Raw genomic sequence first — 14,494 nt, 5'->3', positions numbered from 1 at the left:
ACCATCATCCTAGGGGTCCTCAACACCAAGTCTGAGACCACCTCTGTCAGCTCAGGCAGGGAGTCTGATGGGCAGCAGGGTGGGCGGTACACCAACAGAATTCCCAATCTGTCCCGGGTACCCAACACAAGGTACAAACATTCAAGATCTGCGCTCGAATGAGCAGGAAGCCTGGAGAGGGAGATTGAATTCCTATAGACCACGGCAACCCCCCCTCCCCGACCCTCAAGTCGGTGTTGGTGCTGCACCGAGTACCCAGGAGGGCACAGCTGGGAGAGAGTGACCCCTCCCAGTTCCCCCACCCAGGTCTCAGTAATACATGCCAGGTCAGCCCCACCCCCCCATCCACAATCAAATCATGGATGAGGGAGATTTTATTTTGGACCGACCTGGCATTCAGCAGCAGCACCACCAGACCCGAGGGCAGACTGGTAAGGCTGCCAGGAACCATCAGGTTGGGGGAAGAACCAGAAGAGGGGACAGCTGTAAGGTGTCTAGCCCCTCTTCTCCTCATCTGGCCTGTTAATCCCCCAACACCATACCTCCCCCTGCCCGTGACCACAGTTATGGTGGCACCTCTCTGACTCCCTGAGTTGCCCAATAGTTCTCCCAGGCACATATTAAAATGTTAAGATATAAATAGCACAACAGTTTAAAAGAATATAAAAGATAAAAGAGATAAAAGAGAACAGCAGCTAAGAAGGAGCAGATAAAGTCCACGTTTGCCCCTTTCCCCTTGTCTTTAAAGCTGCTGCCCTCTGCTGCTGCTATTTGCTGCTGGTATTGTGGCTGCTGGTGTCTCTGGAGAAGCAGGTGGGTAGGTCTTCAGGTCCTACGCGACTCCAAGTGCGACGCTAAGTGTGCACTTAGCGTCACACTTGGCGCGATGCCGAGGCGCTGCCTCTGGCAGCCCCGCCTTAAGTACCTGTGGGCGGGGGCAGAAGCAGGCTCAGGATCACCCGGTGCAGCTGCTGGCTGGTCCTCCTTCCCCAGGCTCCTTCCCGAGCAGCCTCTGGCAGCCCTGCCTTAAGTACCTGTGGGCGGGGGCAGAAGCAGGCTCAGGATCACCCGGTGCAGCTGCTGGCTGGTCCTCCTTCCCCAGGCTCCTTCCCCAGCAGCCTCTGGCAGCCCCGCCTTAAGTACCTGTGGGCGGGGGCAGAAGCAGGCTCAGGATCACCCGGTGCAGCTGCTGGCTGGTCCTCCTTCCCCAGGCTCCTTCCCCAGCAGCCTCTGGCAGCCCCGCCTTAAGTACCTGTGGGCGGGGGCAGAAGCAGGCTCAGGATCACCCGGTGCAGCTGCTGGCTGGTCCTCCTTCCCCAGGCTCCTTCCCCAGCAGCCTCTGGCAGCCCCGCCTTAAGTACCTGTGGGCGGGGGCAGAAGCAGGCTCAGGATCACCCGGTGCAGCTGCTGGCTGGTCCTCCTTCCCCAGGCTCCTTCCCCAGCAGCCTCTGGCAGCCCCGCCTTAAGTACCTGTGGGCGGGGGCAGAAGCAGGCTCAGGATCACCCGGTGCAGCTGCTGGCTGGTCCTCCTTCCCCAGGCTCCTTCCCCAGCAGCCTCTGGCAGCCCCGCCTTAAGTACCTGTGGGCGGGGGCAGAAGCAGGCTCAGGATCACCCGGTGCAGCTGCTGGCTGGTCCTCCTTCCCCAGGCTCCTTCCCCAGCAGCCTCTGGCAGCCCCGCCTTAAGTACCTGTGGGCGGGGGCAGAAGCAGGCTCAGGATCACCCGGTGCAGCTGCTGGCTGGTCCTCCTTCCCCAGGCTCCTTCCCCAGCAGCCTCTGGCAGCCCCGCCTTAAGTACCTGTGGGCGGGGGCAGAAGCAGGCTCAGGATCACCCGGTGCAGCTGCTGGCTGGTCCTCCTTCCCCAGGCTCCTTCCCCAGCAGCCTCTGGCAGCCCCGCCTTAAGTACCTGTGGGCGGGGGCAGAAGCAGGCTCAGGATCACCCGGTGCAGCTGCTGGCTGGTCCTCCTTCCCCAGGCTCCTTCCCCAGCAGCCTCTGGCAGCCCCGCCTTAAGTACCCGGTGCAGCTGCTGGCTGGTCCTCCTTCCCCAGGCTCCTTCCCCAGCAGCCTCTGGCAGCCCCGCCTTAAGTACCTGTGGGCGGGGGCAGAAGCAGGCTCAGGATCACCCGGTGCAGCTGCTGGCTGGTCCTCCTTCCCCAGGCTCCTTCCCCAGCAGCCTCAGGCAGCCCCGCCTTAAGTACCTGTGGGCGCGGGCAGAAGCAGGCTCAGGATCAGGATCACCCGGTGCAGCTGCTGGCTGGTCCTCCTTCCCCAGGCTCCTTCAATGCCATTTATAGAACTAGATCTTTTCGAGTCTTGGGGTTGAATCCAGTTGTGTTGTTCCACTGATGGAAGCAGTTACATCCGGAAAACCAGGAATGGGATGATTCCCCTTCCCCCTGACCATGCCCACAAAATCTGCTCTGGAGAGCTGTGAACCCACCCAGAGCAGATTTTGGGGCAGCACAGGGGTCTGCAGGGGGGAAGAGAGAGGGAGAAAACCCCGTTGAATTTAACCTTTAGAACTGACAATGAGACAATCATCACATGGTGTGGGAGGAGATAAGTGAAATCTATAAATTCAGCAGCAGGGAGGTAGAAAGAAAGGATAACAAAGCCAATTTGTCAGAATTAGGGATGGCGGAGAATTCTGCTGCAGACTCAAATGAGAGGAATTCGCAGCGGAATGGCACCACTCACTTCCACCTCCCGAGGATCCCCCCGCGGACTGGCACTCCTGCTCCAGATCCTCAGCGATAAGGCAATGGCGGCCTCCATTACCGTTTCGCTTGGACAAAGAAAGCCGCAAATGGCGTCGTGGATGCCACTTGCGGCCGTAGAGCCTGAGTTTTATGTAAATAGAACTGTAAACGGCTGCGATTAGGTAAAACTCAGGGCTTTACAGCTGCAAGTGGCATCCACTACACACCATTTGCGGCTGTCTTTCTCCAAGCAAAATGGTAATGGTGACTGCCATTGCCATATCAGCTGCAGTACAGAGCTGGAGTGCGGCTCTACGGAATCCAGCAGATGCGGAGCTGCTCCGGAGGATTGGGGGGGGGAATGGATCACCTCCCCCCCACGGACCCCCCCCCCCACAGAATGAAAAGTAGGGGTTCTGTACATCCCTAGTCAGAACACAGAGAAACTAGTTGCATCCAGGCCAAATAAACAATCACTCTGATCCAGAAAAGAAGATTCATGGATACAGATGATACAGGTGTGCTGCTTGGGTCCTCGCTGGACTCCGTGAATGTGTTTCAAGAGGGTTGAGCAGTAGCCCAGCACAATGAGAGCTAGATTGGGGCCTATTAGTAGGCAAAAGGGACAATAAGACAGTCTGGAAGGCTTCTGGTATTGTTATGAGCTAAATCATTACTAGGCTATATCAACAAAATTAAGCAGCATGCCATGAGAAGCTAGCTGAGATTATCATTACTTGCAAGTTATTTTTACATTTCACTTCTTAAGACTGTGGTGGTTTTAACACAATTTGGATTAAAGTATTCTGCTTCAGGCCATTAAAAACTGACTCAATACAGACAAATGCCCACTGGGACTTTACGAATCTACCTCGGTAATATCTGCAGGAACAATTTCCAAGTACTGGTTAAAGTGCATTCCTGTGTATTTCCACTTGAACCATCTGCCAATCTTAATACTTATTCCTGAGGGAGGAAACCTTCCAGAGCTGTTTTTCATTTAATTTACAAGGACATCCTGTTTAGGTACTTATCAAAAGAACAGAAGAAATGATGCCAAATACCACAGCCTCAGAAAACTTAATGGGTTAGGCTGAAGCAGTAACCTACATTTCAGGGAGTTGCAACATCCCAGCTTTCTCCTTCATTAAATCCAAAATTCATTTTTTTTTTACTTCTCTTACTGATCATTCTAGCCTGCTGAGATAATGGTAGCATTAATGTCTGTTTGTTTCTACCAACACTGGAGCTAAACGTTGCGAAGCATGTTAAGTGCCTGTTCCTGTAACACACTCTATGGCTAAATTCAGACTATATTGATCAGGATGTAGAAGCGGGCCTTCTATGGCTTAACTTAAAAAGTGGGACAGATGCAAAAGGGATTCAAAAACATGACATATGTGCACCATCAATGGGGTGCAATGGATAGTATGGCAGATATGGGCCAAGAAGGCTCAAGTCTGAGTCCCCACTCATCCATGAAGCTTACTGGGTGGACTTGAAGAAGTCACTAACTCTCACTCTATCCTACCTCACAGGGTTGCTGTGAAGATAGAATTGGATCAATTGTATTACCCTATTAACTGCACTCAGTCTTTCCTATAATAACTTTGAGGGCACCTTGTGCAGTGCTGGTAAAAGCCAGGTGGTCCATTTCCACTCCCACACTGGAGAAATGTACTTAGCTTCATCTGCTTCCACATAAAACTCCCCATATCCTAAGATCATCCTCAGAAGCCCTTCTCCAGGTATCCCTGCTGAGTGAGGTGAGGCAGATGGCTACTGAGGAGAGGGCATTTTTAGTGGTGGCATCCTGATTGTGGATTGCCTTTCCCGGAGAGGCTCTCCTGGCACCTACATTGTGAAGATATTTTTTGGCACCAGGTGAAGATGTTTTTCCAGGCTTTATAGCCCACCAATTTAAAAATTGTGTTAGTGCATTTTTAGTGCCACAGGAAAATGGAAGCCTCTTTCATAGGGGAAGAAAACTTTCAGGAAATTGGTGGACAGATTTTGGTACAGAACTAGCAACCCTCTTCCCTGGAGCTAGACACAACACTGCCCCCCTTCCACCTGCATTGTGGAAGATGAAAAATGGGGGGAAGGCTGCCAGCACAATTGGTGCAGCTGCCACTTACAGTGGCAATGAAAGAAACAAAGAAAGAAAGAAAGAAAAAGAAAGAAAGAAAGAAAGAAAGAAAGACGCTGTGCTACAACCCCTGCTAATGGTGATCCTTACCTGTGAGAAATGTTGGAGAATTTCTCCTCCCGCTGGAGAATTTGTCCTCCCAATTTCTCTGCCCACAAATAGAGTGGAGAATGTCGAGAGAGACCATTTGTGCACAGCTCTAGTTTTAGGGGGGGGGGGTTGTGAACCACTCAGAAAGAATCTGAGTGGTTCACAAAATATAGAGCAATATAGAAATGTAGTCAATGCATACGTATGTACATACATACATACCCACATACATACATACATAATTTTACCTTGAGCAGAAGGGAGACATAGATAGGTACTCCGGTGGTGACTTCCCACAGCAATGAGAGGCCAAGGGTGAGGGAGTGCAGCAGATCTTGGATCTTTTTATTAGAGTGGGAAACATAGAACTGGTTCTCTGGAATCATCTGGTTCCCTGAAGCAGGAAGATTCTGGTCTGTGTTTTCACTATGGAGTTGCCTGTAGTTCCCTTCTGCAGTCTGTGGTCCTCCAACGGCGCAGGGAGTAAGGAATTGGTGCCTGACTCATGGGGCTGCTGGTTTGAGCTCTGTAGCATCTGAAAAACATTTCCCCTTGGATGAGGTTTCTGCACCCCACATTGCAAAGGCCAGTCGCATCCCCAGATTTAGTAGCATTCAACATCTGGAGAATCTGGCATCATTAAAAGATGCTGATAACAAGCAACCCATCCATAATGAAAATAACTCTGTGGCAGACAACAGTAGGTTTAGATTATTTGTACTGTCTGTACAGAAGACAGCATTCCAACTGTTGCACCTTATCTCCAAGAGCAGCCAGAGGGTAAAATCTGTTTTTCTTATGGTTACCTCAGTAAATGAGGGGTGATACACCAAGTGCAACACCTACAGCAGGATCAACTGGTGCCACAGATTACGAACCCCTGATGCTTCCATTCACATAACTCTGTGGTTTTCAGACTGTGTTTTGGGAAAGTTGAGGTTCCTCTGCCATCCTTCGGGAGTTCCTCAACGAGAATCAGTAATGGCTGACAAACGTCTCTCCAAGGGAGCTTGCCCACCATTACTGACCTTCACTTACAGTGCAGCTCCACAGTGGAGTGTTGGTTGTTTTCTAGGGTGCACTGACAGTTGACATAGATGGAACTAGGGTGACAGGAAATATCAGCAACACACCAGACATATACAACAACAATATACAACAAAGTGGACATTATTTTCTTAGGGGATCTTAGATTTAGAATGATGGGCTTAGCCTAGAGTTCTTGACAAGCAGACCTGCAACAAACTGCTGCAGTGTAGAGTGCTCCTGTTCAGGATGCCAGCCATGCCCTTTCCCAGGATACTCTATTACAGGGATAGGGCCATTTCTTGGCACCTGCTGAGGTGTTCTACCCATCCCACTTGTTTTTTGTTAATTTTTTGACAGAGAGTATGCGTGTGGGTGGTGATCCCAAGTGTGAGAGAGAAAGAGATGGGGGAAATGAGTTGGGTGGTGGGAGTGGGAGAGAGAAAATACATTTCTGTTGGTGCTTAAACTGGAGTCAAAGGAGTTGTTAAGTTTGTTGGGGGTCAGACCCCACCTCTGCCTTGTTCTCAGTCTTTGAGGCAGTTGACGTGACCTTAGTGACAAGCCACACCTCCCACAGCAGCCCAGGACAGTTTCTGGTGGTGCCCAAGACAGGTCAAATGGGCCAAATGGGCCCCAAAAGGATGTCTACCCCTCATTCATTATACACACATACACACAGATTTTCATTTTGTTTTTTCCAATCCAACTCTCAGCCAGCATTCCGAGGACACTGATTGTGCTCAGTCTTTATTGGGCTGTTTGGGAGATCCCCTCCCATTAGGGTTTTCTCTCCCCCCCAAGATTGTTTGTATTTCTGCAAAGCTGGGGGTTCTCCTGAGCCTGCTGATACCTCCCTTTTGTGCATAGCTGGTGCTGTTTTGGCTGCTTAAGGATCCACGCTCAGAAAATTGGGTTTGCTATTATTAGCCTATATTGGGGGGGGGGGGTGAAGACAGTTTGGATGAGGCCTGCCTGTAAACATGAGGCAACTCATGTCTGAAGTGATCTGAAAAGAAGCAGGCTGGTCCCCAAGAGAAGCTCGCCATAAATGGAAAATGACAGGCAGGGAGAGGGAGGAGGCAGAGGAGTGGGGTGCAGTTTGGTGACTGACAGCTTTAGCTTCCACTCAGGAAATGCCTTTACCAGTCACGTCGCTTCCAAGTGGATTGTTGAAGGGACATGTCAGAAGCTGTTCTCTGCTCCTTGTTAACTGAGCCTGTCTTTGGTACCAGGAGCAGCTGCAGCAGCAGTGCTCGGGGTCTCTGTAGTTCCAAACACTGCTTGAGTACCACCATTAACTGGGACATGGCGTCCCACTACTGCCCATTTAGTGGGCAACTTCACATCAAACTCCCTGCTCAGATATGTGGGTCTTCACAAGTCACAACCTGAATCAAGCTCCTCCAGCATATTTTCCCTGATAGCCTGGCACAGGTAGGACACCACCCACCTGCTAAAGGTGGTGTGAGCACTTAGCAAGCACAGGGAAGGACAGATTTTGCAAAATCTGTTCTGTCTGCACTTTGTTGATTGTCAAGTACCTTTAGTTCTGCCTTCCACTCATTGGTGGAATCAGATTTTTTTCCAATTTCCCAAACATGGGCAAATTCGCATTTGCACAAATTTGTATTTGTGAAAATGTGCAACCCCCCCCCCCCTCCCCATCTTCCAATCCTCCCAAAATGTCCATTTTTATGCTTTAGCCTATGAGGAAAATGCACATTTTCAGCCAGTGGTGTGTTTTTTTTTTCTTTTACGTATTTTTCTATGACTAAATTTGCATAAAATTCAGAAATCAAAAACACTGGTTCACATGTCCGCAGAATCTGTGCAACTCGGGAAAAGCCGGTTCAGTGCAGAATCCATGGGTCGGATTGATAGAAATCTGAACTCATTTGCTTCCATTGCAGATTTCTCTGACATCCCTAAGGGAGCAATGCATTGGAACTGCCTGTGTGTCTGCAACATGGGCAGACCGTCTGGGTGAAAGGGTTCAGCTCCATCTCTCTCTCTGGTGCTCTTTCTATTTGGGCCATACCCACCTTCCCACCCATAGTAGGAATCAGTATGGGCAAGTTGCCTTGTGGAACCAAGTAGGACATTTTTTGCTATGCCCACAATTGACTGGTGGTACATGTTTTTGCCTACTTCATACTGACCCCGCTGGGGATGTTCATCAATTGGCTGTCTGTTAGAGGTATGGTATTCTGAATTAAATAGGCAGGTTGGTCACTGGAGCAGTGCTGATAGTGCACATAGGCATGTGTCATTGGTGAGCTCCCAGAGGTGCCAAAAGACGAGAGGTGATTCTCGTGACTTGTCTCTCGAGGCTCTGGGATATGTGAGGTGGGGGGGATCCATTTGAAATGATACCCAGGTGCTATTTTATTTACCCTGTGACTCAGAATTTTGTGTGCAGATCAAATGATGGGCAGCAAGGGTTTCTTGGGCAGTATTCAATTCACTGCTAGCACTAACATACATTACACAGCCCTAGCATAAGTGACTTCTAGTGCAATGCCAATAACATTTGCTGGTGCAACAGGTTTTCCTGAAAACCCATTGCACCAGCATACAGTACTGGTGTTGTGCTTAGGGATGGATGGATCACCCTGCACCCACCCCGTGCTGAACCTCCAGCACTTACCCGACCCAGGTGAGTGGTGTGGGGTTAGCTGCTGGGTAGTTTGTGGGGTGCTCAGCAGCAGCACGCAGGTGTCCACTCCCTTGATGAGTACCATTTGCCACTGAAATGGCTGCTTGTTCTTTTCCATAAGTATCCCACCCTACACAAATAGGGGTCTTAACGGGACAGCGTCCACAACATTACAGGCATTACATGGGATACTTATGGAAAAGAATGAGCAGCCATTTGAGTGGCAAATGGTGCTTGTTGAGGGGGCAGACAAACGGGCTTCGAGCCCCAACCAGGTGCCTGCGCCAACCCTAGTTGCGGCACAGATCACTTATGCTAGGGCAATGTAATTATTTACATCAGCATTACAGCTGAATCAGATACTGCCCCTTGTCTGAATGTGAGACATTGCGACTGTCTTACAAATTGGAATATGCAGAAAAATAAATCAACGAATCAACGAAAAAATCAACGAAAAAATAAATCAACGAAAAAATAAATAAACGTTTATCTGGGTGGCTCATCCTGACTCCTTTTTCTGTTTCTGTTAGAACTATTAAACCCCTAGGAATGACATTGTAATTGTGGATGCATTCTTATGCATTCTGAAGTCTGTGCCTGTCAATTGGCTCTTTATACTACTCAGTAGAAGCCGGATGTTTGTAGTGGATGGCAGCTGTTGTTCAATATCCAGCTAACAGCTGATAGACTGGCAGTGTTACATAGTGTTGGGCGGGGGGGGGGGGGAGTGCAAGCCAGAGCCTGGGAAAGGTCCTATTGCTGAATGATCTTGACTCTGACTGGTGGTAATTAGCCTACTACATGCAAGATTATGAAAAAGACTGGAGATGGCACAACCGAACTTGCTTTTCAGAACAGAAGTCATTAGGAATTAGAAATGGCCATTCTTTCACATGAAAAAAACACACACCCCAAACTGCGAAGAATTTACAAACAGCCTTCTTTTCCTGAAAAGTGAGGGGGAGGACACCATGCCAGGAGCAAAAAATGTATGAAAATGTCATAACTAACATCCCTTTTACGTTATTTCATTTTCCCTGAAAGTCGACATTATGAAGTACTTCTACGGTATATGCTTATATATATATCGAATATTCAGCCATATAGCCAAGTCAAAACTGAGCTCTCCTTTAGTAAGGAAATATATTACAATCTAAAACTAAGTAACAATTTGATTGAAAGGGGTAAATATGTTCTATGTCCCCATCCCTCAAAATTGCTTTCTTCTCCACAAGAGCAATCTATGTGTTAGCATTTAGCAAAGATGACAAGCTACTCAACACCCTTTTGTTTTCAAACGGTGTATTTAGGAATCCCCTTGTTGCCCAGTTCTTTTGGCAGTGAGTAAATGTTTCCATTTTACTCACTTCCAGTCTGCAAGCTACATAGTCTGAAGTATCTACAATGGACATCTTTAGTGAAAGCAAAAAGGAATGTATGATCCAGTTTTTAACAGAGAGGGGAAAAAACAACGCTGAAATTAGATGTTAAGGCAAACATTGGGCTGCTGCCAAAAAAATGACCATGTGTTATGTTCTCTTCCTTGAAACATCTAGGAATAATGACAGTCTGATGCATGTGACACCATCATACTATCCAGCATTTCAAGTGGCAGCCAGTGAGGTTGAGTCAGGACTGGCAAACTCTCCGTTGATGCACTTAAGACCATACTTGAAGACTCCTAGATCAGGCATGTGGAACGTCCAGCCTGTGATTCTAATTTGCCCATTTGGCCTGTGGGGACTCTGGCTCCCTCCGTAGGCCCTTCCCTAATCCCCATCCCCTGATGTTATCCAGACCACAGAGGGTCAAAGGGCCCCATTCCTGTCCTAGATGTTGCAAGGAGAGAAGGGGCTGCTGTTTTGGGCAGCAGCCTCATGTCTATTGTGATGTCTAACTTCCAGTGCTTAGTAACCGAAGGCTAAATAACATGACAATTGATGCTTGGCTCTGTACTGATTTCCTCTTCTGTCTGAAATGGCTGGATATTCTTGTTTTATCCTTATTATAACATTTATAACTGATGTTGTATTTCTTGCTTCATTTATTCTCATTACATAGGCTTGTAGTAGGATATGTGTTTATCTTCCTGTCTCCATTTTGTTCCTGTACTTTTATGTGCCCTTACTAGCTCATGACTAATGTTACTAAGATTTTATCAAACATCAACTTTCAACTTTTTAGCATATATTGTACTGCTGCACTTAATATTTCTGAAATTTTCTATTTTCCATAATAAAATTATTTTAAAACAAACCAACACAATTAACAAGTGACTTCTTTTCTTCACTAGTTTTGCTTAGCAGAACCATAACTACCAATGTATATGCAGTTGACCGGCCCCAACTTTAGTGTCCAAGTAAACATCACCCCACACACTAAGACCTCACTGTGCATATGAGAACTAGAGATGCTTTCAAAAGACAGGAGGACAAAAACACAAAGATGAATAGGGCACAGAAATAATAAAAAGGGTTTTAAGGGGTCTTTCTACAGCAGGTAGTATGCCATTTGCATCGTACCGGTATACTTTATATGGCTGACCAGATGTAGCTGCTGCCCATCCCTAATAACTCTACCACTACTGATGTTACTTTCTATTGTAAAACAAACAGGAAGCCATTTTGGTAGAACCAAAAACTCAGTTCAGTGTGGTGGAGCAATTAAGCAGGCAAAAGCAACATTAGGAATGATTCAAAAACAGAAACACAAAATAGCAAGCCAATTACAGCTGCAAACCTATCCACACTTACCTACCATCTCATGCCCATTTAGCTTCATTGAACTGAATTGACCTTACTTCTGGGCAGACATGTATAGGATTGTGCTCTTAATCTACCATTGTAAATCTATGGCATGCTCAAGTTTACTGTTCATTTAGCTGGCTGCCTGAAGAAAATGCAGGACAACATAACAAAAATATTAGAGGAGCAGATCATCTTCCTAACCAGCAAATGCTTACACTGTTTCTTAAGAGCTTTTAAGATGACATGATGGATATATCTTTTGTGTTGAAAACTATGAATGTGGTGTGAGCATAGCAGCTCTCAAAATTCAGATTGATAAGGGCCAAGGTGGCCTTCTTTGGGATACAACTGAATGCAACTGTTGACAGCGGTCACCTTTTCTGCCAGAAAGATGATTTCAGACATCTCTGGGGTTGACGTTATGTTCTTATAGACTGAGATATCATTCTGCATGGGAAATTCTGTTTTTTTCCCATTACTTATTTCTCTCAGATTCTTTGGAAATGGCCAGTGTACAATTCTTAGGAGTGGTTACATAATGAGGAGTCTCTGAGTTGGTCATCCAAGTATTTCAGATTTTTCACCCTTTGTGTAAATTCAGTTGTCCTTTCAAATTAAAATAATGAAGATTGACAATAGAATACCCTTGCTTTTCTTTTAAATGACTCTCAGAAGTAGCAAGATAGTTGTAAATTTCACGTGATAAGTCTACTTTTGTGCATGAACTGGGCCTTGTTTTCCATTTGGAAAACAATGCCTTGCATTCAGTGATCTATGCTGAACCCTCCTTCAGAAACAAACATCTTAAACACTTTTGTGAACCGCCCAGAGAACTTCAGCAACTGGGTGGTATAGAAATGAAATAAATAAATAAATAAATAAATAAATAAAATAAAATAAACAATTAGGGTGGATTCACTATTTAGAGATAACAACCCATTCCCGTGAGAATAATCATATTAATATGGCAGCTTCCTTCCCAGTTGTGGCAACTGATCTACAGCTAGCTCACCTAATCAGGATATTGTGTGGTAATAATTGCAATAATAAGTTGGATATTATGCTCATTTGAATCCACCCTATATGACTGGATCTATATTTGGTGTCAAGTGTGTCTGTGTCTGTGTCTGTGTGTATGTATGTGTGCGTTTTAGTAATGCTGTGTGAAGACATGAGACACAGTTTGCATTTAAGCCTTATGGCCGAGACCTACAACACTTCATACATACATGTAGGACCTTGGAACCAGTGGTGGCTGGTTACCCAATTTCAGTGGAGCCATAAACCCACTCTGGGTTTCAATTTGAACCAGCTAGAATGCTAAAAGAGCTATTCAAGGTGCTGAACCTCTTTTAGGGATAAGGTTCAGCACTTGGATAGCTCCTTTAGAGTTCTTGCTGGTTCTGACGGAAACCCAAAATGGATTCACAGCCCCACTGAAATCAGAGCCGCCAGTCTCCACTGCTTGGAACTCACTGCCCAGGGAAGCCAAGCTAGCACCATCTCTGTTGTTCTTCAGCAGACAAATGCGGGGCCCCATGGCTGTTTTTGCACCTCCCACCACCACTGCCACCACCATGCCGGGAAGCTTCTGGGAATGCGATTCTGCTTGCAAAAAAAGTGCGTGCTCTTCCACACATCCTTTTTTGCAAAACTGCCTCATTTTTTGGCTGCCACCACCATGGCAACAAATTCAGTGGCAATTTTGGTGGCAACAGCAGCAATTTTGGATGCAGCCCTCAGAGGGTTCAGGTGGACAATGTGGTCCCCCAATCCCTGGAGGTTGGCCACCCCTCAGATAGCTGCTTGGCTTTTTAAGCTGACATGTTTGCTGAAGCAGGCTTTAACTGGTGAGTACTCTTTATTTCTTTTTTATTGATGTTTTTAAAATTGATTTGTTTTATGTTTTAATTATAATTTTGTATTTTATCTGTATTTTATTGTTGTTAGCTGCCTTGAGCACCATTTTTAGCAGCAAGGCAGGTTATACATTAATGGAATAAATGCAGAGAAGAACCTCCACTTAGGTATGAGAGAGCTCTGTTCACATGTTCTTCCTTCATCCTACACTTCAATACAAAACTAATTTTATCAAACATCAGCCTTTGAACTAATTGTCTCTGTAAGGGTTTGGAACTGTTGGCTGGGGTAAAATGTGGAGAAAACCAAATTAATCCACAGATTCTAGTCTGGAGTAGGCCTACAAAAGGTGGAGACTTCTCATTATTATTTATTTCATTTATATCCCACCTTTCTTCCATCGTGGAAATCCAGGTGGCTACAAGTGGTTCCCAGGTGGTCTCCCCTCCAAGCACTGACCAGACCCAGACCTGCTTAGCTTCAGCAAGGTGGTTGTCTCATGTGCCTTCAGACCATATCTGGAACCTTGATAACTGCTATATTTCACAGGCCCAGATAGGCAGCAGAAACAGGCTTATCAAGCCCCTGATATGTTGTAGAGTGGCCAGGTGTCTACTTTAAAGGGGACGGTCCTCTATTTTGCAGAGCTGGCAGAGGACAGTCCTCTCTTTGAAAAGGTACCCTCTATTTGAAGAGGAGCCCAGTCCAACTCTGTTTTGAAGTCAAAGAGTCATCATGAGAGAAAGCATGGAAGGGTCTTGAAGTTGCCCATCCACAGTTAGCACCTGGACTGAGCAGGCACACAGGTCACCTGGTCAGTTTTCTCCACTATGGTGCAACGTATTGTACTTCTATTTTAAAATCTGTTATCTTTAAATTTGCACTGATACATTTGCATATGCAAACATTATGCAAATTGGTGTCCTCTTTTTTTGGTGATACATTTCCTCTTTTTTGGCTAGGCATGAGTGGTCACCCTATAGGTTGGCATAAATGGTTGGTGGACTGCATTTGGAATAGTGTGTTACAAGTTGTGTAGGCCTGATATAAAGGCACATTGTGTGATTTGACTGCAGAAGCTAAGAGGATTGGGCATGGAGCAAGGCCTAGATGGCAGAAACCCTGGGCTCCCTGGAGAGTGTTGATACCAACTTTGGGGAGGTGGGAGAAGATGTCCTCAGTGGGCCCCAGTCCTTGAATGGGCCTCTTCCTTTTCACCACTATCACTGGTGGAGAAAGAAAGACAAGCAGAGGCTACAGCTC

General features: G+C 46.7%; 1 long non-coding RNA gene across 1 annotated transcript in view; it reads left to right on the top strand.

Moving 5' to 3' along the window:
* LOC146350313 (uncharacterized) overlaps positions 1-10,891 on the top strand; it is a 29,779-nt gene extending 18,888 nt beyond the window's left edge. Inside the window, exon 4 of the long non-coding RNA XR_014788831.1 lies at positions 10,181-10,891. This is a non-coding gene — a long non-coding RNA (uncharacterized LOC146350313). The remainder of the gene's footprint in view (positions 1-10,180) is intronic.
* The last annotated feature ends 3,603 nt before the right edge of the window (positions 10,892-14,494 follow it).

This window comes from Heloderma suspectum, chromosome 3, assembly GCF_057233095.1.
Source record: "Heloderma suspectum isolate Gila_16-S chromosome 3, 16-S_ref, whole genome shotgun sequence".
In the NCBI taxonomy this organism is placed as follows: domain Eukaryota; kingdom Metazoa; phylum Chordata; class Lepidosauria; order Squamata; family Helodermatidae; genus Heloderma; species Heloderma suspectum.
The sequence above is the reverse complement of the archived record's forward strand: the minus strand, read 5'-3'. Positions and strand labels throughout refer to the sequence as shown.